The sequence below is a fragment of the Rhinatrema bivittatum genome, chromosome 10 (genome assembly GCF_901001135.1).
Source record: "Rhinatrema bivittatum chromosome 10, aRhiBiv1.1, whole genome shotgun sequence".
Classification (NCBI taxonomy): Eukaryota; Metazoa; Chordata; class Amphibia; order Gymnophiona; family Rhinatrematidae; genus Rhinatrema; species Rhinatrema bivittatum.
Window position 1 is genome coordinate 64,549,467 of NC_042624.1, and position 17,573 is coordinate 64,567,039.

Genomic DNA, 17,573 nt, shown 5'->3' on the forward strand with positions numbered 1-17,573 from the left:
TTAGCAAAATATTTTATGGGTATTAAAAAATATTATACCATTACAGCAAAGATCAGACAGACAATTTACGCATTTTGCCATACAATTTATTTATTTTATTTATTTGCTTTTTTATACCGACATTCAGCCATGGGTATCACATCGGTTTACATGGGAACTTTGTGTGATAGTATGACAACGGGTCATATTATCTTTACATTGTAACATTATTAATTTAACAGTATAGTCTCAAATTGTAGCATTTTAAACGAGGTAATAATAACTTTATATTGTAATATTATTCCTAACAGTTTGGGTAGCCATTATTCCTAACAATTTGGGTAGCCATCTGTTACAATACAAAAAGTTAACCACTACAGAAGTTTATTTTATTTAGTTTTTTTTAAATATAATATGATCCCCTATCTCATTAATTGTCACAGACTAAAGAAAAAATAATCTTGGTATAGTTGTTACAAACTTGCAATCATTAAAAGCAACTAATTTGGCTTTCTTAGCATTCGGATAGGTGGATCCAGAGCCAGTAGGTTATACATCTCTACCAGCATATGTATGGAGACAGAGTAAAGCTGACGTTACAGTATATAAATCCCTGTACAGACATCCGTTCTCAAGCATTCTCAGTCTCCAGCAGACGGTGAACATGCATCTCCCTACTGGGGATTATCTTAAGTTTTTTTTTTTATAGAAGGAAGGAAGAAAGTTTATTGCCCTGCTTTTGTGTGGTGATACATTATGGTCCCTCCCTCAGTCAAGTTTCTTGAGGTGATTTCTTCAAATTCTTCCCTCAGATGAAGGCCTTGGTCTGGTAGCTGTTTTTTTGCCAGCATGGACTTAACTGTTTAAAAAAAAAAAAGCTCAAAGGCAAGTGGGTGCAGGAAGCCGAGCGCAGCGGTGAAGCTAATATGCTCTCTCTCCCCGCAGTCGGAGACAGACTCTGTTCTTGGCCGGGTCAGGCTGAGTTCAGGTAAAGAGTATTTAAGATAAAAAAAATAAAAATAAAAACTAGGGGGAGTTGATTTTAGGGATACCTCTCCCCTCTGGTCTCCATGCTTGGCACGCAGATCTGACATCGTTCCTGTCTCCGGGGGAGCTTGAGGGACTCGGGCAACTTGGGTTGAGCAGTCTTCTGGGCTAGGCCCCGCTCTCAGGCTTAGAGTTTTTGCCGCATGTTGGGCCATGGCGGCGTTCGCACACTTTTTTTCTCTGCGCATAACGCTGTCCTCTTCAGGTATGTCTGTTCACGCTTGCACACCTGGCTGTGCATCTAGTTGTGTGCCTAGCTGAGCCCTCATTTGGGCGCATAAGGATGCCTACTTGTGTGCTTAGTTGGGTGCATAAGGATGCTTAGTTGGACGCACTGTGGTGCACTTCAGGATGTCTAGACAGGCGCTCAAGTTGGGCATCTATATGAATAGTACATTAGGCGCCTAATTTTTACCATATCAAAGACTGATGCAAACTCTTCACTAGTCTATATTTGATAACTATATTAGTTGAGTTACCAGCAACATCGGGCCATTGCTGTATTTAGAGATTGTTGTGATTGTTTATATTCATCCTTCTATTAAAACAAGGCATAGGTGAGATTTGATTTGAATAAGTGCCGTTGGATTTGAGTTGGACAATACAAGATCCAGTTGGTACCAGTTAACCATTTTTTGACGGTTGTGAATATAGATAAGGGGCTTCGGCCAATTTAAGTTATATGTATTGAAAATACTATTTATTTATTTTTATTTAAATTGTTTTACTATACCGATACTCAAGACGCGGTCTTATCGTACCGGTTTACAATATAACAGGGGGGAAACCAAATTAACAACTGTATAGAAGGTAAAGTTACATTAAACAGGGAGCGAAAAACATGGGAGCTGGAAGACAGGGAGCTATGTGTTTGGAATCTATGTAATTCCTATGTGTTTGGAATCTATGTAATTCCTATGTGTTTGGAATCTATGTAAAATATATTTTGGAGTTGGTCTAATTGTATTGTAAGTACCCCCTGATGAAGATTGTCTGGCACCATTGAAACTAGTTCCTAGTTGGGGTGTTGTATGTATTATAGGGGGTTTTCGGGTGGGTTTTATATGTACATTTGATATGTTTGAGTGTTAATAAAATGACTATATATAATGTGACATAAGTGTATGTGGGTTAGCTGCATGAAGGTTGTGTCACATATTGTTTACCCTCTGTTGTGGTCTCCATTTTGGTTACCCATACATTGGACAATTGGCTGATTGGGCCAAGAGTCTGAAAGAGAGCCTTTGGGTCTCACGAAAGGTGGTGATCTTGCTACAGAAACTAGAATGGGTGATGATGTTGGCCAAGAGCAGTCTACACCTATCCCAGACACTGGAGTATCTCAAATGTTTGCTTCAGCATGAAGCAAGGCGCAGTGTTCTTGCCGGAGGGCCTCATTCAGAAGCTGATGGTGCAGGTGTGAATATTGACAAATGATATGCCAGAGAGTGTGGTGTTATCTACAGGAGCTTGGCCAACCTAGAGGTAGTTCTGTGGGCAAGGGCACATATGAGTCCTCTTCGGCAAACTCTGGCTCATTGGAGTCCACAGTCTTGAGACTATTCAATACGGCTTCTCCTGCTGGTGAAGATTAGCATACAGCTGCAGTGGTGGTTGCAAGCAGACCACCCTAAGGCCAGGGGGTTTTCCTATGATCATAGGACTGGCTAGTATGACAGACTCCAACATTGCTCTATGCTTCAACGGCAAGAGGAAATGTGGAAAAAAGGATTTGCATCCACAAAAAAGCAGGGGAGTAGCTTGCTTATTACGGCGATTACTACCCCCAATCCAAATAAGCCTGATACTTCACTTTCAATGCATATCCAGCATAGCTCTCTGCTTCAATGGCGGGGAGAATGAAGAAAAGTTGATTATATTCAGACAACAACCAACAAGGAATGAATTACATAGTCTGGGTAAACAAATAAGCATGGGTGTAGCTTGCTTGCTACGGCGGTTACTACCCCAAATCAATTAAGCCTGATACTTCACTTGGAATACATATCCAGCGTAGCTCACTGCTTCAACGGCAGGGGGGACTGAAGTAAAGAGGATTTATATTCAGACAACCAACAAGGACGGAATTGCACAAGCAGGGTAAACAAGCATGGGAGTAGCTTGCTTATTACGGCGGTTACTACCCCAAACCAATTAGCTATATACTTCACTTAGATGCAGCTCTAGCACTGCTGTCTGCATCAGTGGTGGGGGTGGAAGGGAATTGGAACCAAAAAGTTACAAATAAGGGCCCTGACCTCAGCGGTCAGAGTAACAGATAAGTATGAAACAAATAGGTGTGAAAGCTTGCTGGGCAGATTGGATGGGCCATTTGGTCTTCTTCTGCCGTCACTTCTATGTTTCTATATATATGTAAGATGCGAGCCTTCCGGGTTGGGGGGCCCACTGTCAAGAGTTGACGGTACAAGGGCGCTGGAGTACAGAAGAGTGTCTAGAGCATCAATTGGCTGAAAGCCCGGGCCGTCTAGTTGGCTTGTTCATGATTGATCAACTGATTGCAGGGTCGAGCGGTCCAGATAATGTCAGACAATGCAATGACAGTGGCTTACGGCAATCATCAGGGAGGAACCAAGAGCCAGCAAGTGTCGCAGGAAATAGCCCAACTCATGGAATGGGTGGAGGTGCATCTTCATGAAATCTCAGCCTCCTACATTGCAGGCAGAGACAATGTAAGAGCAGATTTTCTGAGCAAGCAGTCTAGACCCACGAGAATGGGAATTGTCGAACAAGGCGTTCAGCTCATAGTGGAACGCTGGGGCTTACTATTTCTAGACCTGCTGGCGACATCTCACAGTGTAAAGGTCCCTTGCTTCTTCAGTCACAGGAGAGATCCAAAGTTCTTGGGCATCGATGACCTTGGGCAGGAGTGGCCAGTGGGCAAGCTCCTGTATGCCTCTCCCCCTTGGCCCATGTTAGGCAGAACGATTCGAAGGATCGAGTCACACGGGAATAGTGCTTCTAGTGACACTAGATTGGTCCAGGAGGCCATGGTATGTAGATTTGTGAAGGCTCCTGGTGGACCCTCCTATCTGATTCCTGGTTTACAGGAATCTATTACGGCAGAGGTCTATTCTTCATAAAGATCCAACTATTTTGTCTTATGGTATATGGCTTGGTTGCAGAGGCGTGGATATTCCACTGCGGTGATTGCCACCCTTGCTACGTGCGAGAAAGTTCTCCACTTCCTTAGCCGGTGTGCAGGTTTTGCAAGTGTTTGAGGCTTAGTGTGAGGGTCAAAGTATTCTCCTTCATTTGGTTAAGATCCCGCTCATTTTGGAATTTTTGCAGGATGGGTTGTAAAAAAGGTTGGCCTTTAATTCATTGAAGGCTCAGATGGTGGCTGTTGCCTGTTTCTGAGGTCATATGAATGGTGGACCCTTGTTTGTTCATCCAGATGTGGCTCGTTTCTTAAAAGGGGTGAAGCATCTTCGTCCTCCCCTACGGTTGCCAATACCCTTGTGGAGTCTTAACCTAGTTTTGGGTTTCCTGATGGGTTCCACCTTTCGACCGCTGTGCAGCCTTTCCTTGAGGTTACTTACGTTGAAAAACAGTGTTTCTTGTGGCAGTTTGTTGTGTGTGTGTAGCCTCTGAATTGCAGGCATTGTCTTTCTGGGAACAGTTTCTGCAAACGATTCCTGGGGCGATATACTGTGTACTGTTCCGTCCTTTCTGCCAAAGGTGGTCTTGGAATTTTCACGTGAATCAATACATTTCCCTGCCGACTCTGGATAGGGAAAGGGGTGTGGAGGAATATTGCTGTTATAGTCCTTTGATGTCGAGGCATATTTTAAGGCATTTAGAGGTTTGAGTCTCTCAGGAAGACGGATCGGCTGTTTATTCTCCATGGTGGGGGTAAAAAGGGTGAGCCGGGTATTGCAGGCTACAATAGCATGCTGGGTTAAAGGGGTCATGGCTGTGTATGTGGATGCTGAGCAGCCATTTCCTAGTCAGGTTAGGGCTCATTCTACTAGGGCTTAGGCAGTGTTATGGGCAGAGGTTAGACTGCTGTCTCCTAACGGGATTTGCCAAACTGCGACTTGGTCCTCCTTGCATACCTTTTCCAGGCATTACTACCTGGATGTGTAGGCCCAGGAGAAAGCAGCCTTCGCACATGCGGTGTTGATTGGATTCAGGGCAGCCTCCTGTCCTGTTCGGGAGTAGCTTTGGTACATCCCACTAGTTCTGGATCCATCTTATCTGAATGCTGAGAGGAAAAATTACTACTTGATGATTTCCTTTTCTTTAATAAGGATAGGTGGATCCACCTTCCCATTCTTGGCTCCCGGATGTTTGTGCTATTGTCCCCTGTGCGACTACGTGTTCGGATTACTAGTGTCAATCCAATCCCTAGACTAGTGTTATTACACTCATTGTCTGAGCTCAGTGTTTTCCGGTTAGCTGAGTGCTAGAGTGGTTGTCTGTTTAATCAAATTTTGTTAGTTTGTCCACAGTTGGCTTATACAGAGAATACTGGTGGGCTGATGTCTGTTCGGGGGTATATATACCGTAACATCTGCTTTGCTCCGTCTCCATCTGCTGGTAGATGTTCATAACCCAGTGGTTCTAGATTAGCCTATCCTTATTAAAGAAAAGGTAATTATCAGGTAGGTAGTAATTTCTCCATCCTGATTCATTTATAGTCCTTTACAGTTGGGGAATACAAATCAGCTAGCAAGGTAAGGGTAAACGGTCTTCAGATCATCAGACATTGTCCAGAGATGGACGTTATCGAATGCCATGAATTTCTCCATCACCATCATATAGTGGACCTGTGCTCTTCAGAATGCCTGATCTGGAGCGCCAATGTCAAGCCAGTGGATCATAGTACATTTCCTAGCTATTAGTAAACGTTTCCTAATAAATATATTAATATACAGTGCCTTGCCAAAATCACACCCTTGTACATTTTTCATATTCTGCTGTCTTAAGAATATATCATAAGAACATAAGATTTGGCATACTTAGTGAGACCAAAGGTCCATCAAGCCCAGTATCTTGTTTCCAAGTGGCAAATCTGGGTCATAGGTGTACCTGGAAGGATCCCAAAATGTTGATAGATTCCATGCGGCTTCTTAAAATACATTAAAGTAGGGTTTAATTTTTCCACTGATGTACATATGTTCTGTAGTTTTATCAAGAAAGAACAATTATTGAAATATTCCAAAAGTAGTAGTAGTGTTAAAAAAAAAAAAAAAAAAAAAAGTCTTGTTTGCAGAAGTCTTCACACCTTTTGTCATAGCAACCCAAATAAGCTCCGGTTCAAAAAAATGCCTTAAGGCTGTATTATTAAATACAGTGCACCTGTGTTCAGTTATAGTAGTTGAGCTGATTCAAATACTCCTGGATAAAGAATCAAGCAGTTTCTGTTGTATGGAGTGAATTTGAAGCAAAGGTCAAAATATGCAGAGCAAGGAGCTGCTGATAGAACTCCAGGATAATATTGTTGAAAAGTATAGATTGGGCAAGCTATGAGAAAATTTCGTGTTGGAATATGCAATGGGGCACTGTCAGGTCCAGCATTTTAAAGTGGAAGCAGTTTAGCACCATCTGAGATGGGGTTGCTCTTGCTGAAATCATTAACTCCAGTCTAGATCTTGGTATTTTCCCTTGTTCATTTAAATTGCTGCTGTTAGTCCTGTGTTAAGGAAATGCATTTGATGCTGAACTTCCTGAGAAATATCGTCCAATTTACCTTTCCAATTCACTTTTCCAAGCTTAATGAGAAGGCTATCCAGTTTCAGCTTTCTAGTTTTTTAGATAGCAGCTTAGTGTTGTATCCTAAACAGTTCAGCTACCAGAGAGGCCATAGTATAGAGACCTTAATGACATCAGTCCACATCTTGACAAAAGGGATATTTCTTAGTCTGTCTTGACATCATGGACCAATAGCTTTTGGTCAATCTTCTATATGATATAGGAGTTTGTGATCAAGCCTTACTTTGGTTCAGATCCTTTCGTGAAGATATATCCTATGTCATATGAAACTCCTTGCAGTTCACTCTCATAACTCTTATTTGTGTTCCTCAAAGATGCATCCTTTCACCTATCTTATTTAATCTATATTTTAGCATCACTTGCTATTTCAGAGTAAGGGTTTTATAAGTTATCTTTACGCAGTTGACATCTAGATCATTGCTAGTTTTGACTTTGTGATCCCATGTACCTTGTCCTCCCTCAATAGTTGATTAATTGAGATCGCAAATTGACTAAAGCTTTTGAATCTAAAGGTCAGTCCTAGTACATGAGGCACTGTGGTTTCTCAGGAAATCCTTTCCATGCTATTTCCTCTGCCTATTATGGTAGACAATCCCTTACAGATTAAAGACAGCATTATTACTTTAGGCATTAGGATTGACCCTTCGCTTACTTTTCAATCATATTTTACATCTGTTACAAAACTCGTATTTTTTCTTAAGGTTCATTTGCAGACTTAGATCATTTCTTGATTGCACAGATCTTAGGTCCTTATCTTTTCCCTTATTCTATGTCAGCTAGACTACTGCAATGCAGTTTTTTATGGTTTTTTTTTAATCTAAGTAGAAGACTTCAAACCATTCAAAATAATCTTTGGTAAGCGGATATTTGATCGTGTCACTTCTCTCCTGAAAGAACTGCATTGGCTCCTTGTCTTCATGCGTATCCAGTTCAAGAGCAGGTGTTTGACCTTTAAGAACCTTCACTGGGATACTTCTTCCTATCTTGCTAGTCAAATCGTCCAACACTCCTCCAGAGTATTGTGTTCATGCCAATAAGAACTATTAGTTTTCTCATCCCTGAGGGATATTAGTCTAGAGCGAACTAGAGAGGTTTACTTTTCATATCTAGCCCCCCAAGCCTTTGGAACACTTCCATTAGCATTACATATGGGGAAAGATTATACCAAGTTAAGGGAAGCTTTGAAGAAATATCTATTCTTACTAGCCTTTCCTTCAGATTACACTTTACTTAGGCAGAATTACTTAAAACTCAATACAGAATGAAAAAATATATCTATATGCACTAATTTTTTAAATGTCTTTTAATGTTTTATACAGTTTGGTTTTGGCTTCTTACTTGTATTGAAATATTCTCTGTAATTGAACCTCACTTTTCCTAGCTTGTAGCTAGATGGACTCAGGACCAGTAGGTTAATGTGCTCCCCTGCTAGTAGATGGAGACGGAGTCAGGTTTCAAAGCTGATGTCACCTTAGATATACCCCTGCAGTGACTTCAGCCATTCAGTATCTGTCTCCTAGCAGATGTGGATGTGCTATCCCCACACCAGCATTGTTTGTTTGTTTATTTATTTATTTAAACTCTTTTCTATACTGTCGTTTAGTAATGTACCATCACAATGGTTTACAGAGAGGCACGTATATTTAGTTTGGTTAAAAAATGTATCTATGAAAGGCCCTTACAGTGTCGGTACATGCTTATATAGTATAAGTTATAAGATAGGTGACATGGATCTAGTCCATTTATATAATTAATAGGGAAATCATACAAGAATGTGCTTAAATTGAAGTTCTCTAACATTATCAATTTGAGTATATAAAAAAAGATAAAAGAAAAGAAAGTGTGACCATGCATCCCAGTAACCTTGTTCTGTATTTTTTATTCTCCGTTCTCATTGTAAAATGCTTTTCTGAATAGCCATGTTTTTAAGCTTTTTGGAAGAGTTTTGGATCACTCTGTAATCTTGTTTCTAGTGGCAATGTGTTCCATAATGTTGGACCAGCCAAGGATAGTGCTCGCTCTCTAACTTGTGTTAGTTTTGCTGTCTTTACCGAGGGGATGGTTAGTAGAGCTTTATTGACTGATCTCAGATTTCTCTGGGGTACATGTAAGCGAAGCGCTGTTTAACCAGTCAGCTTTTTCTTCATTGATTAGTTTGTGAATTATGTATAATGTTTTATATTGCACGCTCTGCTCTATTGGTAACCAGTGTAGCTCAGCCAATGTTTGAGTGATCTCTTTTGCTCTTGCCAGTGAGTATTCTGGCAGCGGGATTGCAGAACTAGTTTGAAGAAGAAAATTTACCTTTAAATTGGAGACAGATCAAGCCCTGCCCTCCTACGGTAATACCTAAAGGCCCCTCCCCCAGTTGAGAATTCCTGAGGCAATTTCCAAGATTCCTCAGAGGTGTGCCTTGATCAGTTAGCCAGTCCCTGGTGTGGACTTTGCTGCTGAAGCAGCTGAAAGGCGTGGGTGCAGGAAGCCAAGCATGGCAGTCAGGGCCTAAGCCCTCTTCCCCCACAGCCGGAGACTGTCTCTGTACTCAGCCGGTAAGTGCTGAGCCCAGGCAAGTAGAGAAGAACTCCTCCGATTTAGAGACGTGGAAGTCGGTAAGTCTTTCCTCCGGTCTCCTTGCTCGGCGCGCCGTACCAATAACGTTCCCGACCCTTTAGGGCAGGGGTCGGGAACCCATGGCTCGCGAGCCAGATATGGCTCTTTTGAGGGCTGCATCTGGCTCGCAGACACGTGTCGCCATACTTCGCGGTTCCCCGCTGACCCAGCTGCTCCCCGGTCCTCCGCCGCCCGGGCTTAAAATGCTGTCAGCCCGGGCGGAACACGGCAGGACAGCTGGAGTCAGCGGCACCGGCGTGCTCTCTTCTCCTCCCCCCCGCGGCCCGGAAGAGGAAGTGGTGAGCATCGGGTGCCTGCGCGGAAGAAGAGACCACGCTAGTGTGGTCTCTTCTTCCCGCGCAGGCACCCGATGCTCTCCACTTCCTCTTCCGGGCCGCGGGTGGGGGGGAGGAGAAGAGAGCACGCCGACTGGAGTCATCCGGGTGCCTGCGCGGGAGTCATCGGGTGTCAGCCGGGTGCCAGCGCTGGAGTCATCGGGTGCCTGCGCGGGTCTTCCCGCGCAGGCACCCGATGCTCTCCACTTCCTCTTCCGGGCCGCGGGAAGAAGAGAGCACGCCGGTGCTCTCTTCTTCCCGCGGCCCGGAAGAGGAAGTGGAGAGCATCGGGTGCCTGCGCGGGAAGAAGACTGCAGCGCGGCTCGGAGGAAAATGAAAATCTTCAACCGCGGCCGATGGGACTCCGCCTTCGCCTCCGCGAGGGCTGAAAATGAAGGAGGTTAGCGTTGGGAGGTGGCTGCTGCTGCCGCGAGTTCCGGGGGGGGGAGAGAGAGAGTGAATGAGCGAGCAAGCATGTGTGTTTGAGATCCTGTGTGTGTGAGTGAGAGATTGCATGTATGTGAATGATTGAGAGCCTGTATATGTGAAAGAGAGTATGTCTGTGATTGAGATCCTGCCTGTGAGAGAGAGAGCATGAATGTAAGTTTACCATTGGGAACCTGTATGTGTAAGTTTGTAATTGAAAACCTGTTTGTTTGAAAGAGTATGTGTGTATGATTGAGATCCTTTGTGTGTGAGAGAGATCATGTGTATGTATGATTAAGAGCCTGTGTGTATAAGTAAGAGAGAGATCATGTGTGTCTGTGTCTGATTGACAGCTGGTTTAGGTGATGGAGCATGTGAGTATGTGATTGAGAGCCTGTGTTTAAATGAGAGAGAGAGACCATGTGTGTCTGTGTGTGATTGAGAGCTGATTTAGGTGAGGGAGCATGTGAGTATGTGATTGAGAGCCTGTGTGTAAATGAGAGAAAGAGAGGACATGTTTGTAAGCATGTGAATGAGAGTCTGTGTGTGAGAGAAAAAGACAGCATGTATTTATGTGATTGAAAGCCTGTGTGTGTGTAAGCGTGAAAAGATAGACAGCATGTGTGTAAATGTGTAATTAAGAGCCTATATAAGTGAGAGAGAAAAAACATTTGTATATGTGAGTGACTGAGAGCATGTGTGTATAGGTGTGTCATTGAGAGCCAGTGTGAGAGAGAGCGCTGGTATGTGACTGAGAGAGGAGAAAGTTCCAAGCAAACCACCCCACCTCCTGCTAATTCAGAACAATCTCAGGACACCTGGATATCAAACGTTCCCAGGTATGCAGAGCAAAAAAATTTTTGTATCCTTATTTTTCATTACTGGATCTTTGTGTCTGCTATTTTGAAATATTTTGTTGGTATCTGGAAATGTTTTATATGAGTTTTTAATTATTGGATATTCCACTCATCAGCTGTTTCGAAATATGTTCTTTTTGTTAGTACAGTTTTACTGATGATTTTATATTTCTTGATTTGTTTTATAAGGATGTGTGATGTTTCTTTTTTCCTTTGTTACACTGCATACAGAGACTCTGGCTTGTTGCAGTTTCCAATTCAGTTTTTGTCTGCATGCTTCTTGTTATGCGTTTTGGTCTCTTTATTCTATGTTAGGTGAGGGACAGCACGTGATTCAGGTGAGGTTTTCTGCTGGCGTGTAGTTTCTGTGTAGGACTTGGTCCGTTTTCCTAATAGGAGATGTATTGGTGTCTTAAGGCCTGGTGTAATATTTTCAGAGACTTATTGTACTTTAAAAGTGTGATCTTACATAAAATGCACACATTTACTTGTATTTAGTTTTAAACATATTGTATGGCTCTCATGGAATTACATTTTAAAATATGTGGCGTTTATGGCTCTCTCAGCCAAAAAGGTTCCTGACCCCTGCTTTAGGGCAAGGGAAGTGGGTTTCCGAGCGGATTGAGCAGCTCCCTGATGGGCTAGGCCCCGCTTCAGGCTCGGTGGGCATTCCACATGGCAGGCCGCAGTGGAGCCATCTTACACACGGTCTGGTTCGGTGCCATTTTCCCTCATTGACGTCGGTACGCGTGGTGTGGGCCAGTCCTGTTGTGTGCTTAATGCGCGCATAAGCACATGCATACATTCAGGGAAGTATCTTGTTTTTTTTTATCCTATTGGTCTTTTCCTGTGCTGGGGCTGCTATTTCTTGAAGAAAAGAAAATGTTTTGCAGCAGTAGCATTGGGGCCGTTCCTCACTGTGTCTGGGCATGCCTAGGCTGGGAAGGAAATGGTATTTTGGTGGTGGGCTGCTCTGGGAGCCAAAACCTGTGCTTGGCAATATCTCCCTTCTTGTCCGCGTGCCACAATCGTGCGGTTTTTGCAGCGATTAGCAGGCCTGACTGCATGAAAGCAAGATGGCGCCGGCTGCAGGTTCCCAGCGCAGGATCGCATGCCTTTCCTGCGACTTGCTTTGGGGTCGTCTTAATTCAGTGGCATTATGCCGTGATTGTGTGTTCGGCGGTGAGGGGTCCTCCAGGAGGACCGAGACAGTAGGAGGAGCACATGGTCTCAGGGCCCTGTGACAGACTCTGCAGTGGTTCTGGAGAGCCTCTCAGGCAGGAAGAAAGCGACAGACAGGAGGATGGCTGACCTCCACAAGCTTAGGGACTCCCCACTCCCATTGTCTCCAGCGGATCCATCCGGGAAAGAGATGGGGGAGAGGATGACGTGGGATTTTCCACAGAATTTGTCCTCCTAATGCATAAAGCTTTTCTAGCCAAAAAGAGTGCGGGTTCTAAGCGGTCTGCGAGCCAGCAGTCTTGTCCCTCTGTGAAGACACCAAGGACCTCTTTGTTCAGAGTGTCGGGAAGCTACCTGTGTTGCCTGGGCATGGACCACCCTAGAAGAGCAGGTAGTTTGGATGAATCTGACCTGGATGACCTGGGAAATTATATTGGGGTTGCTCCGGGGGTGGATTCTGTTGACCCAGCAGATCCCACATTGGATATTGTCCGGGGAATGGGTAGGCACAAGGTGGATCTGGAGGAGGTTCCGGTAGCTGAAGGGGATGACCCTTGTGTGGTTTGGCTGTTCCGCAAGGAGGAATTGAGGCCGCTTATTCCCCATGTCCTGAAGGAGCTGGATATTGGTCCAGGAGGAGTCTGATAGTGAAGGGGTTGATCTGGTGTTGGACGCCCTTTGGGGTCCTCATAAAGCTTTCCCACTCCCGAAGAAGATCCCACTCCTGAAGAAGATCAAGAAGCTGGTAATCTGGGAATGGGATTTCCCAGAGGTGGGGCTTAAGGTAGCTAGGGCTATGGTGAAGTTGTGTTCTCTAACAGAGGAAGTTCTACAGTTGTTGGAGTTGCTGAAGGTAGATGCTTTGGTTTTGGAAGTCACTAAGAAGACAACTATTATGGTGGCGTGGTCAGCGGCATTAAAGGACATGCAGGACTGTGAGCTGGAAATTCACCTGACACAGATGTTCGAAATTTCGAGCTGCACTAACTACCTTCTCTGGCAACAAATTCCAGAGCTTTATTGTGCGTTGAGTGAAAAAGAATTTTCTCCGATTAGTCTTAAATGTGTTACTTGCTAACTTCATGGAATGCCCCCTAGTCCTTCTATTATTCGAAAGTGTAAATAACAGTCACATCTACTCGTTCAAGACCTCTCATGATCTTAAAGACCTCTATCATATCCCCCCCCAGCCGTCTCTTCTCCAAGCTGAACAGCCCTAACCTCTTCAGCCTTTCCTCATAGGGGAGCTGTTCCATCCCCCTTATCATTTTGGTTGCCCTTCTCTGTACCTTCTCCATCGCAACTATATCTTTTTTGAGATGCGGCGACCAGAATTGTACACAGTATTCAAGGTGCGGTCTCACCATGGAGCAATACAGAGGCATTATGACATTTTCTGTTCTATTAACCATTCCTTTCCTAATAATTCCTAACATTCTATTTGCTTTTTTGACTGCTGCAGCACACTGAGCCGACGATTTTAAAGTATTATCCACTATGATGTCTAGATCTTTTTCCTGGGTGGTAGCTCCTAATATGGAACCTAACATCGTGTAACTACAGCAAGGGTTATGTTTCCCTATATGCAACTCCTTGCACTTGTCCACATTAAATTTCATCTGCCATTTGGATGCCCAATCTTCCAGTCTTGCAAGGTCCTCCTGTAATGTATCACAGTCTGCCTGTGATTTAACTACTCTGAATAATTTTGTATCATCCGCAAATTTGATAACCTCACTCGTTGTATTCCTTTCCAGATCATTTATATATATATATATTGAAAAGCACCGGTCCCAATACAGATCCCTGAGGTACTCCACTGTTTACCCTTTTCCACTGAGAATATTGACCATTTAATCCTACTCTCTGTTTCCTGTCTTTTAACCAGTTTGTAATCCACGAAAGGACATCACCTCCTATCCCATGACTTTTTAGTTTTCGTAGAAGCCTCTCATGAGGGACTTTGTCAAACGCCTTCTGAAAATCCAAATATACTACATCTACCGGTTCACCTTTATCCACATGTTTATTAACCCCTTCAAAATAATGAAGCAGATTTGTTAGGCAAGACTTCCCTTGGGTAAATCCATGTTGACTGTGTCCCATTAAATCATGTCTTTCTATATGCTCTACAATTTTGATCTTGAGAATAGTTTCCACTATTTTTCTCGGCACTGAAGTCAGGCTCACTGGGCTATCTAGAGCGTGATGGTAAATGGGCCCCACCTGGGAGAAGTAATCAGGGCAGTTTAGGGATAATCACATCATGCTGTTAACATGACAACCAATGTAAATTATTCTCTAGGGCAGTCACGCACTCTAGAATCTTCTACTCTTGTACAATATTGTATATTATCTATAAAAGAAGGATCACTTCCTGTATACAAGGAGATGCTAGTCAGTTTGTCAGAGAAAGGGCATCCAGCATCTCCCAAGAATACTTATACTGATCAATAAAACAAAATTATACTTTCTACAATCCCTCTAGAGCCAGCGACTAAGGAACGCCTACATTTCCCGAAAGTGGACACTATAGTCTGTGCCGTCTCAAAGAGAACAACGATTCCCACTGAAGGAGGGGTTGCATTGAAGGATACTCAAGATAGATGGTTGGAATCCATCCTCAAGCAGGCCTTCGATGCAACAGCAGACACTGCAGATTGTTTCCTGCTGCGCACTGGTGGAACGCTCCTGCTTGCTCCTCTCGAGAGAGGCAAATAACTCCGGAACTTATACCGATGAAATGATGGAACCTGCAGCAGCCTTCCTGACGGATGCAAGCTCAGATCTGGCGCGTTCCTCAGCCAGGTGCGTTGCCTCGGTAGTGGCAGCCAGAAGACAACTATGGCTACGGAACTGGTCTGCGGATGCGACATCTAAAGCGAATCTCACAAGAATGCCCTTTAAAGGATCTCTCTTGTTTGGAAGCGAATTGGAGAAGTTAGCCAGCAAATGGGACGAATCACCAGTGCCTCAGCTACTGCAAGATAAGAGTAAAAGATCTCTGCATCCCTTCCCCAGAAGAACCAAGGGCAAAGGCTCGCAGCGCTTCAGACCCTACAGGAATTCGCAGTTCCAGGCACCTCATCCCTCCGGAAGGTCCCAGCCCTTTCTGAACAGACAGACCGAGAGGAGCAGGCCCGGGGCAGGCTTCAGCCGTCCTCCACAGTGAGAATGGGCCGACCCATCCACAGGAAGAGGAGATAGGGGGTTGACTTGCCCTCTTCTACCAAAGATGGGTCAAGATAACATTGGACAAATGGGTACTAAACATCATTCGAGAATTACTCTCTGGAGATCCGCAGCATCCCGAGAGATAAATTTATGGTGTCACCCCTCTAACAAGACTACTCAGTTTGAAGGCGATAATTCCTGTCCCATGCCCCAACAAAGCATGGGGCACTATTCCATCTATTTTATCGTTCCCAAAAAAGAAGGATCATTCCGGCCCATCTTGGATCTCAAGAACATCAACCGGCATCTGCTGATACTACACTTCTGTATGGAAACTCTTCGATCCGTCATAATGGCAGTACAACCAGGAGAGTTTCTAACCTCCCTGGACCTCTCCGAAGCCTACCTTAACATTCCAGTCCATCAGGATCACCAGTGTTTTCTACGCTTTGCGATACTGAGTCACCATTACCAGTTCCGAGCGCTACCCTTCGGCCTAGCAACCGCCCCCAGAACATTCTCCAAAATTATGGTGGTCATGGTGGCAACTCTGAGGAAGGAAGGGATCTTGGTACACCCTTACCTGGACGACTGGCTGTTCAGGGCAAAGTCTCTGGAAGAGACTTTGAGTCTTCCTTCCTTCTCCTTGGAGGAGGGAGGAAGACTCAAACTGGATCAATTGCAACGATTGATGACAGCTGTATGGCCCAAGGTATGGGACTATCTTCAAGTCCTCGGCCTCATGGCATCAACTCTGGAGATCGTCCCGTGGGCAAGGGCCCATATGCGACCGCTCCAGCGCTCCTTACTGTCATGTTGGAGTCCACTGTCCCAGGACTACTCAATTTGCCTCCAACTACCAGCAGAGGTACGTTCTCAGCTCCAGTGGTGGTTACAGGAAGACCGCCTAAGCAGAGGAGTAAGCCTATCCCCACCGAACTGGACCTTGCTCACCGCGGATGTGAGCCTGGGAGCCCACTGTCAGGAACTGATGGCCCAGAGACAATTGAACAAGGGAGAGGCGAAATGAAACATTTACCGCCTGGAAGCTCGAGCAGTCAGACTAGCGTGCCTGCGATTCTGCCACAGACTCAGAGGCAAAGCGATTCGAGTAATGCCGGACCACGCTACAACGGTTGCTTACATCAACCACCAGGGAGGAACCAGGAGCCAGCAGGTGTTGCTGGAGATAGATCCTTTCATTGCATGGGCAGAGATAAACCTACAAGGGATCTCGGCCTCCCACATTGCAGGAAAAGACAAGGTCTCAGCAGACTTTCTCAGCACAGAGAGCCTGGTCCTGGGGGAATGGATGCTGTCGACCACAGCCCTCCAACTGATAGTAAATCGCTGGGGCCTCCCAGCCATGGATCTACTGGCCACCTATCTCAGTGCCCAAATCTCCAGGTTCTTCAGCTGCAGACAAGAACCACACTCCCAAGGGATTGACGCTCTTGTCCAGACTTGGCCAGAGGAAGACTTACTGTATGCCTCCCCCCCATGGTCGCTACTGAGCAAAATCATCCTCAAGCTAGAGCATCACAGGGGATTAGTTCTACTATTGGCCCTGGATTGGCCAAGGCGACTATGGTACGCAGACGTGCAAAAACTCCTTGCGGGGACTCGCACCTTTTTCGCCATTTAAATGTCGGCAGACTCCAAGTGCGGTACCTGGAAAGATCGGAACTGGTGCGCAAAACGGATCACTTGTTTGTTCTTCATAGCGGGAAGAAAGAAGGAGAAGCGGCCTCGCGGGCGACCATAGCCCGGTGGATCAAGGAAGTAATCAAGGCAGCCTACATAGAGGCTGGAAAGCTCTTACCACTACAGGTTAAGGCTCATTCTACGAGGGCACAGGCAGTTTCTTGGGCAGAAACCAAGCTGCTGTCACCCGCCGAGATCTGTTGGGCGGTAACACACACCTTCTCCAGGTTCTACCGCCTGGATGTTCAAGCCCGAGAAGACGCAGCCTTCACAAGGACAGTACTAAGTGGGACACGGTCAGCCTCCCGCCCTGTCCGGGAGTAGCCTTTGTCCATCCCACTGGTCCTGAGTCTATCTGGCCTCATGCTAGGAAATGGTGAAATTACCTACCTGATAATTTCGTTTTCCTTAGTGTAGACAGATGGACTCAGCATCCCGCCCACAGCTGCCCCAGAGAAGGAGGACCTCAGAAAGCGAATCTCGAGACTAAGCAAATACGGGTAAGCCGTTGCCTACCCCTAGT

The 17,573-nt window shown here is 45.0% G+C and overlaps 1 protein-coding gene across 1 annotated transcript in view; it reads left to right on the forward strand.

Annotated features, from left to right (window-relative positions):
- Nucleotides 1-17,573, forward strand: part of DHX9 (DExH-box helicase 9) — a 164,097-nt gene that overhangs the window by 25,443 nt on the left and 121,081 nt on the right. The gene's annotated exons all lie outside the window — the stretch shown is intronic.